The sequence below is a fragment of the Syngnathoides biaculeatus genome, chromosome 19, assembly GCF_019802595.1.
Source record: "Syngnathoides biaculeatus isolate LvHL_M chromosome 19, ASM1980259v1, whole genome shotgun sequence".
NCBI classification, from domain to species: Eukaryota; Metazoa; Chordata; class Actinopteri; order Syngnathiformes; family Syngnathidae; genus Syngnathoides; species Syngnathoides biaculeatus.
In genome coordinates this window covers 1,133,579-1,155,071 of record NC_084658.1, presented here as the reverse complement: position 1 = coordinate 1,155,071, position 21,493 = coordinate 1,133,579, and the positions used below count along the sequence as shown (strand labels likewise).

Genomic DNA, 21,493 nt, shown 5'->3' with positions numbered 1-21,493 from the left:
TGGCGATGGACCCTCCTCTCCAGCACCTCTGAATAGACCTTACCTGGGAGGCTGAGGAGTGCAAACCCTCTGCAATTGGAACACACCCTCTGGTACCAGTTCTTATCCGCTAATCCAGAGGCACTATCCTCTGAATGTTGCAGAGGTATGTCAACTTCGACAGCCTCAAAACAGGTCACCTCAGAGACCTAAAACTCTGCTTCCTAACGGAAAGGCATGTTGGTGGAATTGAGGAGCAATTCACAATGTCCTGAGTCAAGGTCAGCAGCAGCTCATCTCCACTAAACACAGTGTCAATGGTATACTGCTTCCCCCTCCTGAGATGCTAGATGGTGGACAAGAATTTCCTCAAAACCATCCGGAAGACGTTCTCCACTGCCTCAAAGTGGACGCTACTTCTTTAGGGTACACACCAGCACCCTGTCCCCTGAACAGAAGGCAGAGAGAAGCTATGCTCTCATCCACCGGGGTGACCTCTAATGTACAAGCACCAAGTGTGGGGTCAATAAGTATACCCAAATCTGCTCAGCACCTCTCGGCGTGAGCAACACCAGACTTGAAAAGAGTCCAACCCCTCTTAAGAGGACTGGTAGCAGACCCCAAGCCATGTATGGATGTGAGCCTGACTATATCAGGTCAGAACTTTTCAACCTCAGACACCAGCTCGGGCTCCTTCCTTGTAAGACAGGTGACATTCCATATCCCTAGACCCAGTTTCTATAGCTGGGGATCAGATCAGCATGGTCCCCGTCTTCGGCCATTGTCTGGCTCACAGTGCACCCGACCCTTATGGCTCCTCATACAGGTGGTGAGCTCATGGGAAGGGGGACCAACGTTACACTTTCGGGTTCTGTCTGGCTAAGACCCACAGGCGCCACCAGGCACACGTCTTCAATTTGTGTGCGTGTGTCTGTGTGTGTCCTGGTCGGCTGTTAGATCAAGCAGAATGGAATTTCTGTGTCCCCTTCATGCCAGAACAGTTTCACTGTGTCACTATGGAGTTTTTGAGCTTCCTCTGTGATTTCTTTGTATTTTAATTGAACTTTTATTGACGATCAGACTCGGATCAGTCAAAAGGAACATAATTTCTAGAGGGGTGAGAAGGAAAAAAAAGAGACAAAATGCTAACTGTAAACCGAATGAGAAATAAATATCCCATACCTACAACAAAGAACAATTAAATATGGATATTGCATGGGACTGTGGCGCAACCCCCAGTGGATGAAGAACAGCACAAGATAGGTCAGGACAAGGACAGAAATAGAAGAATGCAAGACAAGGATCGTGAACCCAACTATTAAACTGTGTGAATGTGATGGGACAAACAAAGTGAATTATAGAATTCATAAAAATCTAAGTGCATGATGCATAAGATCTTCTTATGAGGATCAGTTATTTGTTGTGATTAGCCCCACGCCCAGTGAAAAAATCCCAAGTGCGTGCACCTATTGACATATGCAAGGGAATACACAATTGTGCATCCAAAATGACTGAATGTGTCTTCAACGCAGAAGCAAAGGACATCACCCAATCGAGCGCGGAAACCGGGAGCAGGCATCCACCCGAGACCTAGGGTGGTATGCCGGTCCCCTCGAAGTGCCCCGACAACTGGCCCACATGCCTCCTCACCCCCACAAGAACAGGAGGCCTCCCTCAACCCGCAGGGCCACCAATGCAACCAGTCCCAGCCCAGCCCGAGGACGGGAGAATGTGCCTATTTGTTGCTTTTTCCACCGCCTTGGACAGATCTCTGATTGCCTGCCGATGGGCCTTCCCTCAGACTCCCAACACTCTGAGGAGCCTGGATGTTGTGGAGGCTATAAACCCTCTGCAGCCAACTTCCACCGGACGTACCTCTGCTCTCCGGCTTTGCTGTTGCACTTCGGTCGCAAGTCCTGCATACCTCAGGCGCTTCCGCTCATACGCCTCCTCGACTGCCCCCTCCCAGGGTATTGTGAGCTCAATGATGTAGACGAGCTTGAGAGAATGATGAGAATGGGAACCCAGGGAGCAGCCACGGGCCACAAGAAGGGGGTCCCCATGCCAAGCACCCATCCAGTCCGCAGGACCGGCCTCAGGAGCATGGCCATGTAGCTAAGTGTAAAACCCAACTCACCACTGTTATTATGACTTCCAGGTCCACGCCTGACAGTCATTGGCCCTACACTGTGAATCACAGCGGTGACCTGCGTCTGGACAAAGGAAATCTACATCCAATTATTTTATTCGTCTTCGGGGTCTTAAAGCAGTTCTTTGCTTGGTCCGTCACCTAGGATCTGTTTGCCATGGGTGACGCTGCCAGGGGCGTGAAGCCCCAGACAACATAGCTCCTACGGTTATTGGGACACAAAAAACTCTCCACAGAAGAGGTGTTTGAAATCGGGATTTTAAAAATAGCAATGCAACTGCTCTCTCACAGAGAAAACCCACTGCCCCAATTTCTCCAAATAGTGGACAGGGTTGTTTATTTATTTGGAACATGACAGTTACTTGAACAAATCATTGTATAAGTGGGGAGCTCGAGGAGCTGTTGTCTGCTGATTGGTCAACTGAGATTTGTTACTTTCGTCAACTAAGAAAAACTCACACCAGACCATTCGAACTGTGCTTGAACTTAATTCTCAAACCTATCACTGAAAAACAAAAGATCTTTGCACAAACTTAACAAAATACCAATTCACACTGCACAAAGATATCCATCCATCAATTTTTTGAGCCGCTTATCCTCACAAGGGTCGCGCATCCCAGCTGTCATCGGGCAGGAGGCAGGCTACACCCAGCCATTCGCAGGGCAGATGGAGACAGACAACAGTCGAAGTCATAATCACACCTCGGGCCAATTTCGACTCTACAATGAATACATGCTTTAGAGATGTGGGAGGAAACCGGCGTGCCCAGACAAAACCCACGCAGGCACGGGGAGAACATGCGAACTCCACACAGGGGGAACCCTGGTCCTCAGAACAGTGAGGCCAATGCTCAACAGCTGCGCCACCATGCCGCCTATCTAACTTTATCTCTACTTAGTTGGATAAACCTTGGAGCAGATACAATCCCAATTCCAATGAAGTTGGGATGTTGGGTTAAACATGAATACACACAGAATACAAGGAGTTCTCTGGTAAAAATGGTCTCGACCTAAAATCTTTCGACTTTAGAACGCCCGTCCCTTGTCCGCCGTTTTGTCTTGCTAATGTGCATCGTGCTCGTTCATGTTTGTGCGCTGGGGTATCTTTGCATTTTTCGCCCTTCTTTTTTGACATTATGGCCCCAAAAAGGAAAGGTATGTCTTTTAGCAATGCTTCTGCAGCAAAAACAAATCCATTACCATGGAAACAAACCTCAACATCATAAAAAGATCAGAGAAAGGAGAGACACTGACGTCATTAAAGAGCTAGGCTTCAGTCTCTCGACCGTGGTGACAATTATTAAAGATTAATTATTATTATTATTAAAGACCGTATTTTACTGCATGTTAAGGGTTGTGTTCCTATGTTGGTGATACATTGTTAAGTGATCACAAAACAACGTTCTTTGATACTTGTCGAGATGGAGAGGCTACTTGCGTAATGGATTGAGGACCAGATTCCTTCGCAATAGCTAAGCACAGCCTCCCCTTCTTCTTCTCCATCCAACTCTCAGTAATAATGATAAGTCCAGCATGTTATTTTTTTATTTCAATATAATATTTTTTTTATTATACAAAGTATTTTGACGTAAATTCTGACATTAATGGTGAAATCCAATTTACAACGAAATTTGAGTGACATTACCAGCATGGGAACAGAACTCATTGGTAACCCGAGGACTTCTTGTACAATGATTTGGAAATCCTTTTCAACCTATATTAAAATGAATACACTACAAAGACATGTAATGTCAAACTAATGTTCAAACTGATCAACTTTGTTTTTAGCAAATAAACCCACACAGGCACGGGCAGAACATGTAAATGCAACACAGGTGGGCCCGGGATTTGAACCCAGACCTCAGAACTCTGAGGCCAACGCTCTAACCAGTTGCCTCACCATGCCACCGAAGACTATTATTGATGTGTGAATTAAAAAAACCCACCAACAACCAAATAAGCTTTTTACAAAGGAAAATAATAGTGTGGCAATAGTGAAATCGTGCATTTCTTTGCAGTTTTATATTGCGCCGCCATCATTGTGCAATTCCTCAACTTTTTCAGTCTTTTCTGCCACCCATCCCAATCTTTTTTGGAAAGTGTTGCTTCTATGAAATTAAAAGTTAAGGATTATTTTCTAAAAACAAAGTTTATCAATTTGAACATTAAATGTATTTGTAGTGTATTAAATTAAATATAGGTTGAACATGATTTGTGTATCATTGTATTCTGTTTTTATGCTGAATACAACATCCCAACCTCATTGGAATACGGGTTGTATTTAACACTATCTGGACTGAAAAACCTTCATTCAATCATTCAATATGCGTAGAAATATTATATACACACATCCATCCATCCATCCATTTTCTCGAGGACCCTGCCGAGGGTGTAGCGCTGGTCCACTGTTCCACGGCTAGGACGAAAACCACATTGCTCCTCCTGAATCTGAGATTCGACTTCCCGAATGTCCCTCCTCTCCAGCACCCCTGTATAGAGCTTACCAGGGGGGCTGAAGAGTGTGACCCCTCTGTTCTTCAACATCCACAGCCTATAAAAACTCCAGGCAAATCTCATCCATCCCCCAGGGCCCTGCCACCAAGGAGCTTTTTAACCACCTTGGTTGCCTCAACCACAGAGATGGAAGAGCCCGCCTCAGACAACCCAGACTCAGTTTCCTCATGGGAAGGCGTGTTGGTGGAATTGAGGAGGTCTTCAAAGAATTCTCCCCAACGACTCACAACATCCTGAGTTGAGATCAGCAGTGCTCCATCCCCACTATACACAATGGTGACGGTGCACTACATCTCCCTCCTGAGACGCCGGACGGTGGGACCATAATTTCCTCAAAGCCATCTTGAGGTCATTCTCCATGGCTTCACCAAATGCATCTCACGTCCAGATTTTTGACTCAGTGACTATCGAATCTGCATTCTACTTGGCCAGCCGGTACCTATCAGCTGCCTCAGGAGTCCCACAGACCATAAAAGCCCAAAAGGACACCTTCTTGAGCTTGACAGCATCCCTCACTGTTGGTGTCCACCAACATGTTCGTGGGTTGCCACCACGACAGGCGCCGACCACCATACGGCCACAGCTCCGGTCGACCGGCTCAGCAATGGAAGCATGGAACATCGTCCACTAAGACTCCATTTCCCTCGCCTCCCCCGGAACAAGAGCAAAGTTTCTTCAGAGGTGGGAGTTGAAATTCCTTATGACAGGGGAATCTTCCAGCTGTTCCCAGCAAACCCTCACAATACGCTTGGGCCTGCCGTGTCGGACCGGCATCTTCCCCCACCATCGGAGCCAACTCACCACCAGGTGGTGATCAGTTGACAGCTCAACCCCTCTCTTCACCTGAGAGTCCAAGACGTGCGGTCGCATGTCCAATGACACGACCACAAAGTCGATCATCGAACAGCGACCAAGGATGTTCTGGTGACAGGTGCACATAAGAACACCCTTATGCCTGAACACAGCGTTCGTTATGGACAGAATTCCAGTAACAGATCACCACTTGGGTTACGATCAGAGGGGCCGTTCTTCCCAATCATGCCCTTCCAGGTCTCATTGTCATTGCCCACGCGGGCATTGAAGTCCCCCGGCAGAATGTTGGAGTCCCTAGAGGGAGCACTGGAAAGCGCTCCCTCTAAGGACTCCAAAAAGGGTAGCTACTCAGAAATGCTGTTTGGTGTATAGGCACAAACAACAGTAAGGAACCGTCCCCCTACCTGAAGGCGGAGGGAGGCTACCCTCTCATCCACCGGGGTAAACCGCGGGCAATTCATATACCAACACCTGCTTGGCATCTCTCACAGTGGTACAACTCCAGAGTGGAACAGAGTCCAACCCCTCTCAAGAAGAGTGGTACCAGAGCCCAAACCCGTGCGTAGAGGCGAGTTTGACTATCTCGAGTCGGAAATTCTCGATCTCACACACGTGCTCGTGATCCTTCTCTGCCAACGACGTGACATTCCATGCCCCAAGAACTAGTTTCTGTGGCTGGGAATCGGATGGCCAAGGTCCCCACCTTTGGCCACCACCCAGCTCACGTCGCACCTGACCCCTATGGCCCTTCTCACAGGTGGTGAGCCCATGGGAAGTGGGACCCATGTTACCTGTTCGGCCCGTGCCCGGCCGAGCTCCATGGGTGGAGACCTGACCACCAGGCACCCGCCTTCGACCCCCACCTTCAGGCCTGGCTCCAAAGGGCGGCCCGGTGACCTGCGTCTGGGCAAGGGAAACTGAGATCAAGTATTTGCACTCATCATAGAGGTTTTGTGTGGTACCTCACCTCGGACCTTTTTGCCATGGGTGACCCTACCAGGGACGTGAAGCCCCAGACAACTTAGCTCTTCGGATCATCGGGACACACAACACCCCTCCCCACCACCACCACCACAACCATGACAGGGAAGAGGTACACACACATACACACACATACAGTGAAAAAAATAAGTATTTGAACACCCTGCTATATTGCAAGTTCTCCCACTTAGAAATCATGGAGGGGTCTGAAATTGTCATTGTAGGTGCATGTCCACTTTGAGAGAGATAATCTAAAAAGAAAAATCCAGAAATCACACTGTATGATTTTTTAATGATTTATTTGTGTGATACAGCTCCAAATAAGTATTTGAACGTCTGTCTATGAGCTAGAATTCTGACCCTCAAAGACTCGTTAGTCCGCCTTCAAAAGTCCACCTCCACTTCATGCATGATCCTGAATGCACCTGTGTGAGGTCATTAGCTGCATAGAGACACCTGTCCACCCCATACAATCAGTCAGACTCAAACTTGTAACACGGCCAAGACCAAAGAGCTATCCAAATACACCAGAGACAAAATTGTGGCACCACGCCCTTGAATTGGATCTTGAGGTGGAGAAATTGCCAAGCAGCTTGGTGAAAAAAGGTCCACTGTTGGAGCAATCATTAGAAAATGGAAGAAGCTAAACATGATGGTCAATATCAATCGGAGTGGAGCGCCATGCAAGATATCACCTCGTGGGGTCTCAATGATCCTTAGAAAGGAATTAGCCCAGGACGACACGATAGGACTTGGTCAATGACCTGAAAAGAGCTGGGACAACCGCTTCCAAGGTGACTGTGCGTAATACACTAAGACGTCAGGGTTTCAAATCATGAATGCCACGGAAGGTTCCCCTGCTTATGTCAAGGCCCGTCTTAAGTTTGCCAGTGACCATTTGGATGATACAGAGGAGTCATGGGAGAACATTTTGCAGTTAGATGAGACCAAAATTGAACTTTTTACTCATAATTCCACGAATTGTGGAAAACACATGATGAATTCCATCCCAAGAACACCATCCCTACTGTGAGGCATGGGGCTGTTTTTCTGCATATGGGACAGGATGACTGCAATGTATTAAGGAGAGGATGACCACGGACAAGTATTGTGTGATCTTGGGGAACAACCTCTTTCCCTCAGTGAGAGCATTGAAGATGGGTCATGGCTGGGTCTTTCAACATGACAATGACCCAAAGCACACAGCTAGGAAAACCAAAGAGTGGCTTCTTAAGAAGCATATCAAGGTTGTGGCGTGGCCTAGCCAGTCTCAAGACCTAAACCCAAGAGAAAATCTTTGGGGGGAGCTGAAACGCAGTGTTTCTCAGCGACAGCCCAGATATCTGTCTGATCTAAAGAAGATCTGTCTGGAGGAGTGGGCCAAAATCCCTTCTACAGTGTGTGCAAACCCGGTGAACACTACAGGAAACGTTTGACCTCTGTAATTGCAATCAAAGGCTACTGTTCCAAATATTAACGTTGGTTTTCTCAGGTGTTCAAATACTTATTTGCAGCTGTATCACACAAATAAATAGTTAAAAAAATTTAGATTTTTCTTTTTAGATTATCTCTCTCACAGTGGACATGCACCTACAATGAAAATTTTTGACCTCTCCATGATTTCTAAGTGAGAGAACTTGCAATATAGCATGGTTTTCACACGCGCACACGCACACGCACACACCCACACCCACCCATCCACACACACAGTGCCTTGTGAAAGTATTCGGCCCCCTTTCGCCACATTTCAGACAAACAGGATTCCAATCAGTAAAAATGAGGGTTTTCAAGTATGAACATCCTTTTTAATGTCATGCTACTTGAGTTCAATCGGATTAAAGTCTCGACTTTGACCAGGCTGCTCTGTAAATAATCTCCCGATGGCCCGTGACCCCTAAACTCCAAACTGAGCTGGATCGCTATCATGGCAGATTTAACGTCGCACACGGACGCTAAATGAAATACAAGCCAGTCCCAAGTTGTATGAAAGCTGAGACACACTCTTCTTGTTTCACATCCGGATGCTAAATCCAACAGAATCAGAATCAGCTTTTGTGGCGACCTCTAACGGGACAAGCCAAAAGAAAGTATCAGCTTTTATGCCCAAGTATGCAACAACATATAAGAAATTTGTCTCCAGCAGTCAGTGCTGCCCTGGTAAGACATTCTTGTTGGGTACTGCAAAAAAGAACAAACTAACAAGAACGAAGAATAATAGATATTCAATTAATAGGGAACTATTCCTTGGAAGAGTCACAGTTGTGCAAAACACAGAGTCTTCTTCATTCAGAATACGGTAATTCCTGGCCTACAGAGTGCACCTGGTTATAAGCCTCATCCAGTTCATTTGTAAAAGAAATACCATTTGATACATACATACGGCGCAGCTGTGGAAAAGCCGCAAGTGCCCACATTGAAACCCACATTGAAACACGAGATATTTACAAAGACGGTACACAGAGAGTTTAAGGCTAACGCTAGCGCAGCGCCAACAGGGGGGGACCGGTAAAAGTCACTTCCTTGGCACATATATTCCACCGGTCTCACTCTTACCTTTTCCGCTCGAGTGCCCCCTTGCGGTCGTTAGAAAAAAATGCACAAATTAACCGCATCACCGCATAAACGGCAGGGTTGAAAGAGTGTGGAAAAAAGTCGCGGCTTATAGGCCAGAAATTACGGTAGTTAAGACTGTTTCAACGCCCCACATTATCAGAAACAGCTTGGCCAGTGACACACGAGGAATTTTTATCCGGCAGTCGTTGCTTCCAACAAGAACAAAGAACAAGAGACATTTCTGTTTATAAGAACAAGTCCTTATAAGACGTGCAAGATCTAAAATCTATATAGGTAAGTGTGTTAAGGATGTCAATTGCGTAAAGGGAGCAGGTTAAAATGAGAAATCATGCGGTCTACAAAATATAAAATCAATATCTATATCACTAATACCAGAAAAAAAAATTCCCCATAGAAAATAATGTATCTCCAAACAGTAAATTCCTTTTTAAAATATTTATGTAAAAACATGTACAACCTGTATTTAAACAATAAAAATGCATACATTTAAAGCAATTTAAATGTGTAACATTAACCATTTTGGTCACAGTACGATAGCATCGAAGGAAGTCAAGAGGGAGAGAATAAGTGTGACGCCAAAGTCACCCTCCATGACTTGACCGGGCAATACTACAGTAGGCCTTTGCTTTGTCATGCAAGTTACTCCTTTAGTAACACTCGCTGCCTTTTATTACATTTGTATTCTTTCAGAGTCGAAAAAGTCGACATAGCCATACGATACCTTAACTGTAACAAACACATACTCCATTTTCATAATTAGTGATTATCTCCTTCCTTAAAGTGTATGGAAGGTCCTGAATACACTTTTTTGCTAATATTATACATTTTCTTTAATGCAGAATTTTAAACTGAAATCCGCTATGAAGGAAACATTTTTATTTTTAGATTATTGGCAAAAAATGATCGCACATTGCTGGATTCACCGGAAAAAGAGGGAAACGAAGCAGAAACAGCCGACTAGGAACATGATACCAGAACCGGTGACAACAATGGCGAGCATTGAAATACACTGTAAGAACGATGATGAATTTTCCGATATTTTGAGCGATGAACACTATTCTGAAGGGTCCTGCAAAGACAGTGACGAAAACGAGCTTTATACAGTGCCTTGTGAACGTATTCGTCCCCCATGAACTTTTCAACCTTTCGCCACATTTCAGGCTTGAAACATAAAGATATAAAATTTTCTTTTTTTTGTCAAAAATCAACAACAAATGGGACATAATTGTGAAGTGGAATGGAAAAAAAAATGAAAAGTGGGGCAGGCAATATTATTCAACGCCTTTACTTTCAGTACAGCAAACTCACTTCAGAAGTTCAGTGAGGAGCTCTGAATTATCCAATGTTAACTGATGATGATAGATAGAAACCACCTGTGTGTATTCAAGTCTCCATATAAATGCCCCTGCTCTGTGATAGTCACAGGATTCTCTTTAAAGTGCAGAGAGCATCATGAAGACCAAGGAACACACCAGACAGGTCCGAGATAATGTTGTGGAGAGGTTGAAAGCCAGATTTGGATACTAAAAGATTTCCCAAGCTTTAAACATCTCAAGGAGCACTGTGGAAGCAATAACATTGAAATGGAAGGAGTATCAGACCACTGCAAATCTACCAAGACTCGGCCATCCCTCTAAACTTTGACTTCGAACAAGGAGAAGACGGATCAGAGATGCAGCCAAGAGGCCCATGATCACAAGAGTGATCATGGGCCTCTTGGCTGCATGTGTGTGTGTGTGTGTGTGTGTGTGCACTTTTATTCTTTGTTGTCTTTATTTGTTGTTATAATGCGGGTCTGTTTCCTTTCATACTTTTAAGTCCTTATAATGTTAAGCGGTTTCCTCTAATGGTCTTGGGTCCGTTTGACGCGGAAGTCTGAAATGTTTCAAGGACTGCCTATATAAGAACGAGAAAGACGGACAACGGGTCTCCTACTTACGACCTAACCGCTGCTCTGGGAAACTACGGTGCTTGGAATGCTAATTACACGGACGTCTGCTGCCTTTCGTTTTTGGACCGGCTGAAACTTTCACTAACTTGGAATACCCGCTGGTACGAACATTTGCTCATTTGGGAACACTCGGTCAATATTCGTGACTATTCGCCGCTGTGGCTCAACTACTGAACCCTATTTTGGTATAGCTATTTTATCATGTTTGTGCTGTGTTGATGTGTTTGAGATTAAATTGTCAGAAACGCAATACAGCTGCCTTGTCGCATTTTGATGGTTTGACCAAAGGGGACCTTAGTCTAAATTCACACGTAACAAAATCGGGGGCTCGTCCGGGATCAAATTCATTTGACAACCGAGACATCTATTTAAAAATGTTAAATTTTTTTGGCATATTTGCAACTTCAACTGTGAAGCCAGCAAAATGGGAGTTTAATCTTGAGCGGTTTATTAGGTCCCCTATGCCAGAATCAGTCTGTGATTTGCGCAAGTCGATCTCTTGCAGGTTGCTAGTTATTTCTGACTTGATGACTAACCTTCTATGAGGATATTCAAAATTTTGAAAATGAGAGAATTTTTATTCCTGTGGGTTGGTCTTGGTTGAGGAACCTACAGACGTTTCGGAATTAAAGAAACTGGAATTACAACTTCAGATTTAAAAAGAGAGACGAAGGAAAGAAGAGATTGAATTTGAGAAACTTGAAAGGTCCTTTGATTCAGTGAGTACTTATTTTGATATGACGCGGGATGCCAAAATGGTCCCTACTTTCAATTAAAAAGAAGTTGATAAATACTTCATCTACTTGGATAAAGTTGATGAAAACCTCCGACTATGAGACTCAAGACTATGCAATTGCAAATTGCCTTAAAGGAAAAATCTCGGGATGCATATTCGGCCCTTTCTGTTGAGCAAAGTTCTATGATTTTGTTAAAAAGATTCAAGGACCTGTCTGTGCCTATGGTAAGAAGCCAAATCACTTGATTTCTGTTTGCAAAAAGCTCAAATACAAAAATCAGTCCACTAGTTCCCCAGTGGACTGTTTACAAAAATCAGTCCACTAGTCACCCATTGCAGCCCTATGGGGGCACAAACCAGTGCAACCTGGAGGCCGGTCCCAAGCCCGGATAAATGCAGAGGGTTGCGTCAGGAAGGGCATCCGGCGTAAAAACTGTGCCAAACAAATATGAGCGTTCATCTAAAGAATCCCATACCGGATCGGTCGTGGCCCGGGTTAACAACGCCCGCCCCCGGCACTGCTAACCTGCAGGGCGTCGGTCGAAATTCAGCTACTGTGGGTCAAAGACAAGGAAGAGGAGGAAACCGGATCCAGCGTCAGAAGAAAAAGAGGAATGCACAGAGCCTACAACTGAGTGTAGGGACTTTGAATGTTGGGACTATGACAGGAAAAGCTCAGGAGTTGGTTGACATGATGATTAGGAGAAAGGTGCATCCAAGAGAGCAGGTGGAAAGGTAGTAAGGCTAGAAGTTTGGGAGCAGGGTTTAAATTATTCTACCACAGAGTAGATGGGAAGAGAAATGGAGTAGGGGTTATTTTAAAGGAAGAGCTGGCTAAGAATGTCTTGGAGGTGAAAAGAGTATCAGATCGAGTGATGAGACTAAAATTTGAAATTGAGGGTGTTCTGTATAATGTGGTTAGCGGTTATGCACCACAGGTAGGATGTGACCTAGAGTTGAAAGAGAAATTCTGGAAGGAACTAGATGAAGTAGTTCTGAGCATCCCAGACAGCGAGAGAGTTGTGATTGGTGCAGATTGTAATGGACATATTGGTAAAGGAAACAGGGGCGATGAAGAAGTGATGGGTAAGTACGGCATCCAGGAAAGGAACTTTGAAGGGCAGATGGTGGTGGACTTTGCAAAAAGGATGGAGATGGCTGTAGTGAACACTTATTTCCAGAAGAGGGAGGAACATATAGTGACCTACAAGAGCGGAGGTAGAACAGAGCAGGTAGATTATATTTTGTGCAGACGATGTAATATGAAGGAGGTTACTGACTGTAAAGTAGTGGTAGGGGAGAGTGTAGCTCGACAGCATAGGATGGTAGTATGTAGGATGATTCTGGTGGTGGGTAAGAAGATTAAGAAGACAAAGGTAGAGCAGAGAACCATGTGGTGGAAGCTGAGAAAGGAAGAATGTTGTGCGGCCTTCCGGAAAGAGGTGAGACAGGCTCTCGATGGACAACCGAAGCTCCCGGAAGATTGGACGACGACAGCCAAGGTGATCAGAGAGACAGGCAGGAGAGTACTTGGTGTGTCATCTGGTAGGAAAGGGGAGAAGGAGACTTGGTGGTGGAACCCCAAAATACAGGGAGTCATACAAGGAAAGAGATTAGCGAAGAAGTGGGATACTGAGAGGACTGAGGAGAGGCGAAAGGAGTACATCGAGATGCGACGTAGGGCAAAGGCTAAACAAGAGGCATATGAAGACATGTACACCAGGTTGGACACGAAAGAAGGAGAAAAGGATCTCTACAGGTTGGCCAGACAGAGGGATAGAGATGGGAAGGATGTGCAGAAGGTTAGGGTGATTAAGGATAGAGATGGAAATGTGTTGACTGGTGCCGGTAGTGTGCTAAATAGATGGAAAGAATACTTTGAGAAGTTGATGAATGAAGAAAATGAGAGAGAAGGAAGAGTTGAAGAGGCAAGAGTGAAGGACCAGGAAGTGGAAATGATTACTAAGGGGGAAGTCAGAAAGGCACTACAAAGGATGAAAAATGGAAAGGCAGTTGGTCCTGATGACAAACCGGTAGAGGTATGGAAGCAATTTGGAGAGATGGCTGTGGAGTTTTTGACCAACTTATTCAAAAGAATACTAGCGGGCGAAAAGATGCCTGAAGAATGGAGGAAAAGTGTTCTAGTTCCCATTTTTAAGAACAAAGGGGATGTTCAGAGCTGTGGGAACTATAGAGGAATAAAGTTGATGAGCCACACAATGAAGTTATGGGAAAGAGTAGTGGAGGCTAGACTCAGGACAGAAGTAAGTATCTGCGAGAAACAGTATGGTTTCATGCCTAGAAAGAGTACCACAGATGCATTATTTGCCTTGAGGATGCTCGTGGAAAAGTACAGAGAAGGTCAGAAGGAGCTACATTGTGTCTTTGTGGATCTAGAGAAAGCCTATGACAGAGTACCAAGAGAGGAACTGTGGTACTGCATGCGTAAGTCTGGTGTGGGAGAGAAGTATGTTAAAATAGTACAGGACATGTATGATGGCAGCAGAACAATGGTGAGGTGTGCCTTAGGTGTGACAGAGGAATTTAAGGTGGAGGTGGGACTGCATCAGGGATCAGTTCTGAGCCCCTTCCTGTTTGCGGTCGTATTGGATAGGCTGACAGATGAGGTTAGACTGGAATCCCTTTGGACCATGATGTTCGCAGATGATATTGTGATATGCAGTGAAAGCAGGGAGCATGCAGAGGAACAATTAGAAAGATGGAGACATGCACTGGAAAGGAGAGGAATGAAGATTAGCCGAAGTAAAACAGAATATATGTGCGTGAATGAAAAAAGTGGAGGGGGAAGAGTGAGGCTACAGGGAGAAGAGATAGCGAGTGTGGAAGACTTCAAATACTTGGGGTCAACAATACAGAGCAATGGAGAGTGTGGTCAGGAAGTGAAGAAACGGGTCCAAGCAAGTTGGAACAGCTGGCGAAAGGTGTCTGGTGTGTTATGTGACAGAAGAGTGTCTGCTAGGATGAAGGGCAAAGTTTACAAAACAGTGGTGAGCCCGGCCATGATGTACGGATTAGAGACGGTGGCACTGAAGAAACAGCAGGAAGCTGAACTGGAGGTGGCAGAAATGAAGATGTTGAGGTTCTCGCTCGGAGTGACCAGGTTGGATAGGATTAGAAATGAGCTCATTAGAGGGACAGCCAAAGCTGGATGTTTTGGAGACAAGATTTGAGAGAGCAGACTTCGATGGTTTGGACATGTTCAGAGGCGAGAGAGTGAGTATATTGGTAGAAGGATGCTGAGGATGGAGCTCCCAGGCAAAAGAGCGAGAGGAAGACCAAAGAGAAGGTTTATGGATGTGGTGAGGGAAGACATGAGGGCAGTTGGGGTTAGAGAGGAAGATGCAGGAGATAGGCTAAGATGGCAAAAGATGACACGCTGTGGCGACCCCTAACGGGACAAGCCGAAAGGAAAAGAAGAAGAAGTCCACTAGTTTCCCAAATGCTTGTGCATATATCGCACCTCAGCCTTCCTTGTCAGGTGGTTCTGAAGAGAGTTTTGGCTCAGACAATGAACTTTCAGATTCTGAAGTTGCGGGGAAGTTTTTGATTTTATTCACAATGGTTCGGTTTCACTTATGGGAGATAATTCTACCACAAGGCCCATTACTATTCCGAGGGATACTGGAGCTCTGCATTCTCTGATTTTGAAGGATGTTCTGCCTTTTTCTGCAGAGTCTTCAGCTAACTCAGATAGTATTATTAAAGGGCCACTGTCATGAAATGCATGATTTTTAGTATGTTATTTATGAAAAAACGGCAGCCGACATGGACCCATGTGTTTTTTTCCACCACAAAACATGATTTTGACATATACAGCATTTTGTAACTCCCGCCATGAATATCCTCTTGAGGGATTTGTTTTCGAGAAGAAGCAGGAAGTGACGTACATGGCAGGACCACCCTCAAGTGGACCTGTTTGTTTCTATTAGTTTTACTTCTGAGAAGGTAGCTCGTTGTTCCTTCGTGTTAGCCAAAATGCCGGCTCGTTGTATTGCTGGACATTGCTTGAACACTCGGGAGGATGGATTTACCTTTCCTAAGTTTGCAAGAGACCTGGTTCGGCATGAAAAATGGATTGCATGGGTGCAGAGTACGAGAGCTTCGTGGGTTTCACATGACATGTAGGTGTGTTTACAGCTACTAAAAAAAATAATAGTTTGGGGTTGACCACATAATCGGTCTCTCATAATGTACCGAAAGATCCGTGTACGTATGACAGGCGTGCTAAATGTGTTGATGTGCACGTCGGAAGGCGTCGGGCTCGCAGACGGCGGCAGCTCTGAACAACGCTGCCGACAATGGTACACTCACCCGCGTGCGACGACAAGGCCCTAAAGCAGCCCAGCTCGGCTCCGTGATAAGACAACTCGGTGCTGAAAATGAGCCACACCAGTTGAGGCGCAGCGTTTGCCAGTCATGGCTTCGGTGAAGGCTGCGTGTTTGGCTCGCAGATGGCGGCCGCGGCTCTGAAGAACGCTGCCGACAATGTCGCACTCAGCCGTGTGCAATGACAACGCCGTAAAGCGCTTGGCTCGACGGTGTTGTTCATCGCGGACGGCGGCGGATATGAACAACGCCCTAAAGCAGCCCAGCTTGGCTCAGTGATAAGCCACCTTGGCGCCGAAAATGAGCCACACCGGCCGAGGCGCCGCGTCCGCCGGTCAAGGCTTCAGCGAAGGCTGCGTGTTGGGCTTGCGGACGGCGGTGGCTCTAAACAACGCTCCCGACAGTGCCTCACTCAGCCGCGTGCGACGAGAACACAGTAAACCGCCCCGGCTCGATGGGTGTTTTTCATCGCGTACTCCGGCGGCTATGAACAACGACCTAAAGCAGCCCGGCTCGGCTCCGTGATAAACCACCTCGGCACCAAAAATGAGCCACACCAGCCGGCTACGATGAGCCACGATGGCTCATTTCTGCCGCGGGAGTGGATCTGAAGGGGAGGCGGTTTGCCCGTGATCGCATATCACCTGAATATGGCTCGACACAATCAGGTAATATTGCCCCGGTAACTTCACTCGGTTGTGTGATGTTCTCTTCTTCGAAAAGAGCTTCCGTGTCAGAAGGGGCGTGTTCGTCTCCCATACTAGGGTCCACCGCATGTTTTCATTGGCAAATGTCCGGGGTGACGTCACGGACAGGGGATGAAGCCAATATGGCGACCTCTTCCATGTCGTAGAATGACACTTCTGCAACTTTACGCATGGACAACGTGCTTTCCGCTCATATTTATTTTTTCGTATAGACATTGAAGTGAATAATGTTATATTTATTTTTCATTACAATATCTATTTTAGAATGTTTATAGGGATGACACTTGACCTTTAAGGGTATAAGTGGCTGTTCTCTTTCTCCTCTGCATTTTGTGAATTTAACTTCAGATTTGGTTTCTGACACCATTAAGGTTGGTGTTCTTGGCACTCTTCCAGTTCCGGGTGTTGATTTGTTGATCGGCAATGATCTTATGGGGGCAGAAGGTGGCGCTGATCGAATTGTCACTGTTTCTCCGGAGTGTTCGCCCAATACAGAGCAATTACAGTATGACGTTCCGGGTATTTTTCCGTCTTATGCAGTGACTCCTTTGATGTCAAAAGACATTTTTTCCAATACTTCTTTGCCAAATGATTCAATTTGTGATCTATCAGCTACATTCATGGTTCATTCTTTAGCCTCAGAGGCTGATGAATTATCTACAAACTGATAAGTCTGAAAATATGTTAAAGAACAAACAAGTCGGTTGTATTGCAACAACACTCTCCGCCCCAGTTACTGATTGTACAGTTGATGATGATGCGTCAATGACTATGTTGATGATGATGATGTTAGCAATGTCAAGTTTGATGATGTGAGTGATAATGCTTCACCAAAGTTGTGTAAATCTGATGTGTTAGCTCACCTTGATGAGAAAGTGACACATTTGTCAATTGACCAGAAACCTGAAATGTCACAATTGCTTTTTGATTTTTCTCACCTGTTTCTAGATATGCCTGGTCGCACATGCTTAGTTAGTCATGATTTAAATGTGGGTGATGCTGTGCCTGTGAAACAACACCCATATCGAATGAATCCATTGAAGAGTGAGTTTCTGGGGAAGGAGGTGCAGTACATGCTGGACAATGAGATAATTAAACCCAGTGACAGTCAGTGAAGTTCACCCAGTGTACTTGTGCCTCAGAGTGGTGGTGGTGGTTGGCGCTGCTGCACTAACATGAAAACTGTCAATGCACTGTCATGAGCGGATTCCTACCCTCTGTTCAAGCAATGTCCAGCAATGCAACGAGCCGGCATTTTGGCTAACACGAAGGAACAACAAGCTACCTTCCCGGAGGTAAAAGTAATGGAAACAAATGAGTCCACTTGAGGGTGGGTCTGTCCTTTACGTCACTTCCTGCTTCTTCTCGAAAACAAATCCCTCGAGAGGATTTTCATGGCGGGAGTTACAAAAAACTGTATACGTCAAAAACATGTTTTGTGGTGTAAAAACGCATGGGTCCATGTCGGCCGCCGTTTTTTCATTAATAACATACTAAAAATCACGCATTTCATGACAGTGGCACTTTAAGGACTTAATTACCAGAAAAAGTGTTCGAATGCCTGCTGCTTTTGGTTTTCATTGATTTGTAGCGTTTTTCCGACGGAAGGAGCTGGAAAATCTGGTGGCCAGGATGTGGGGGATCCGAAAGGATCCTGCCTGCTCTGGAAGTGTAAGTCCTCAATTGTGGGTACCGTGGGGCCGACAATCCGTTCAGCGGTTTTGATTGTCCGTTGCAATCTTCAGTTCTTCCTTTTTTTGTGCGGCCGCAAACCAGACTGTGATGGAGGCACACAGTAATGACTGTATGACCACTGTGTAAAACTGTTTAAAGCTCTTGTGACAGGCCGTGCTTCCTCAGAAGCCGCAAGAAGTACATCCTTTGCTGGGGCTTTATTGTGGATGCAGTAATTGTTCGTCCCCCATGAACGTAATTCCCAAGTACTTGAAGGTCTTGATGGTTGATAACTTGATGGTTGGTCAACAGCGGTTGTGTTGACCACACCAAAGTTCCAGTCTCCACACTTCCTGTCGATACGCAGACTTGACGCAGTCTTTGATGAGGCCAATGACTGTGGTGTCATCTGCAGACTTCAGGACTTTGACAGTCGAAGGCCATGAGCTGGAGTCATTTGTGTAGAGCGAGAAAAGCAGAGGGGAGAAGACACACCCTTGGGATGCCCTAGTACTGATACTGGGCGTGGATGAGGTGGTGTACCCCAACCTAACCTGTTGTGTCCTGCCCGTCAGGGAGTTGTAGGTGGCGATGGCGATGGTGTCGCCGCCTTCTCACGTTCCTGTCCAGGAGGTGGCGATGGTGTCTGGGGAGTTCCGCCATCTACCCGGGACCTCCCCGTGGCGGCCAGAGGAGACGCCCCGGCCGGGCGCTCCCTTGTGCCTCCCGCTGCGTGGCAACTAAGACACCGTCCTCCCACTCCTCGCCGGCAATGGCGAAACCGGCAAACTCGCAGCTGGTAGCGAAGCTTCCAGCCCAGAGGGAGGAGGAGCCGCCAAATCGCTATGCGTTCTACCGTGAAATGCGGGCGGAGATAGAGCGGCAGAGCGCCGAATTGGCGGCTCTCACGGCCCAGGTCCGGCAAGGATTGGCGAACCAGCCGTCGCCACGCCAGACGTCACAACTGCGACGGACTCGCTGCTGATGCAGGTTCACGTGGCAGTTGGAACTGACCCGCTCCCGAGACACGCCCACGTGTCAGTTTCGACTGACTCTCTGCCTACTCTCGTTCACATTGCCGTGGAAACCAACCCGCCCCCTCGCCAAGCGCACGCTGCAGTGGGAACGGACTCGCCACCTTGCCAAGTGCACGTCGCAGTGGGAACGGACTCGCCACCTCGCCAAGCGCACGTAGCTGTGGAAACTGACCCGCCTCCTCGCCATTCCCACGTCGAGGTTTTGACTGTTCCGAGCAGAGTTCACGAGGCAGTTGGAACTGACCCGCTCCCGAGACACGCCCACGTGTCAGTTTCGACTGACTCTCTGCCGATTCTCGTTCACGTTGCCCTGGAAACGGATTCGCCACCGCGCCACGCCCACGTTGCTGTCTCAACGAATGCACCGCACGCTCACGTGGCAGTGGGGACCGACCCGATGCCGCCTCACGTTGCTGTCCAGGAGGTGGCAACGTCTCCTCAGCCGCTTCCCGTCCGTGCTCTGGAGTACCAGTGCCGACCGGCCCGCGGACGCTCCACACTCCTGCTCTGTCGGCGACCAGCTCGCGGTCGCTCCCCGTTCCTGCTCTGTCGGCGACGGGCACGCCCATACGTTCCCGTCCAGGAGGTGGCGACGGTGACACTGACGCTGCCTTCTCACGTTCCTATCCAGGAGGTGGCGACGGTTCCCCAGCCGCCTCACGTTCCCGCTCAGGAGGAGGTGGAGTTGGTGATGCTGCCTCCGCCTTCTCACGTTCCTGTCCAGGAGGTGGCGACAGTTCCCCAGCCGCCTCACGTTGCTGTCCAGGAGGTGGCGATGGCGATGGTGTCGCCGCCTTCTCACGTTCCTGTCCAGGAGGTAGCGATGGCGATTGTGTCGCTGCCTTCTCACGTTCCTGTCCAGGAGGAGCTGGGGAGTTCTGTGGAGCCACCCTGGAGCTCGAGAGACTTCGGGATGGCTGTGATGGTGGCGGTCATGGCTCTGGTCCTGCGCTCCATCATCCTCTTCGCTCCTGAGGGCGCCCAGCCGCTTCAGGACCTGGCCTCGTTAGTGACCAATCCACGGCTGCCTCCTGACCAAGCCTCGGTGGCGACCAGTCCTTGGTCGTCTCGCAACCACGGCGTGGGAGGTTCTCGTCCAGAGCAGTTGCCTGCCTCGGCCTGGTTCCTGCTTCGTCGTTTGGTTCCTCACAGAGGTCGTCCGCCTGAATCGCTCCGTGGGGACCCTGGTGCTTGGCGTCCGGGTCGTCCTCCTGACCTGTCCACCCGGACGCCTTCCGTTTGGTGGCCTGGATGGCCACCAGACTGGGGTTCGGGGGGGGGGGCGTGCCCTCCTCCGGACCCCCCTTCCGCCCACCCCTGCCTGTGTTAATTATTGTCTGTGTTTTTTCGTTTAGGCACGTCTGGGAGCTGTGCCTTTGAGGGGGGGTACTGTCATGATCCTGCCGCTCCAGCACGAGCTGTGCGGGTGCCTGCGCGGGTGCGCTGATTGGGGCGCACACCTGCGTCTCATGCGGGCTGATTAGTCTGTATTTATATCACCCCGATGACGATTGGTCCCGGCCAGTTCGTTGAGCTTCATGTCCCGTTCCAGCACACTCGTATCCCTGATCGACAACCTGTGTGTACCGACCTTCGCCTGTTCTCCGACCAACCTTGTAAGCCTGACTCCTTCGTTACTTCTGCCTGCTTTGATTGTTCTCCTGTGTACCGACTCCTGCCTGCCCGCTCACCTGCTCTCTTCGCCCGACGTCCCAACTACCGCTGCTGCACCGGACTGCCTGCTCGATCCCCGACCTCGGCATATAATAAACGTTTCTCCTTTAACTACCTTGCATCGTCCTACCCCCGTTCCGATGGGACGTGACATGCGCAGGTGCAGAAGGGTCAAACGCTGATCCGGTCGGAACAAGTAATTATGGAAATGCTTTTGACAAAGGTCTCTCAAAGAAAAAAACATGAGTCCCACCGAAGTTTTCAACAAGAATGGACAGCCTTTGTGGAGAGAGAGGACTCTCCTGTGTGTTTAAATTCACAGATGGGGAGTATGCCAAAGCATTCAGACTTCGCATA

At 47.5% G+C, this 21,493-nt stretch overlaps 1 protein-coding gene across 8 annotated transcripts in view; it reads right to left on the bottom strand.

Annotated features, from left to right (window-relative positions):
• The window catches only part of dcaf11 (ddb1 and cul4 associated factor 11), a 130,745-nt gene that overhangs the window by 52,838 nt on the left and 56,414 nt on the right, over positions 1 to 21,493 (bottom strand). The window lies entirely within an intron of this gene.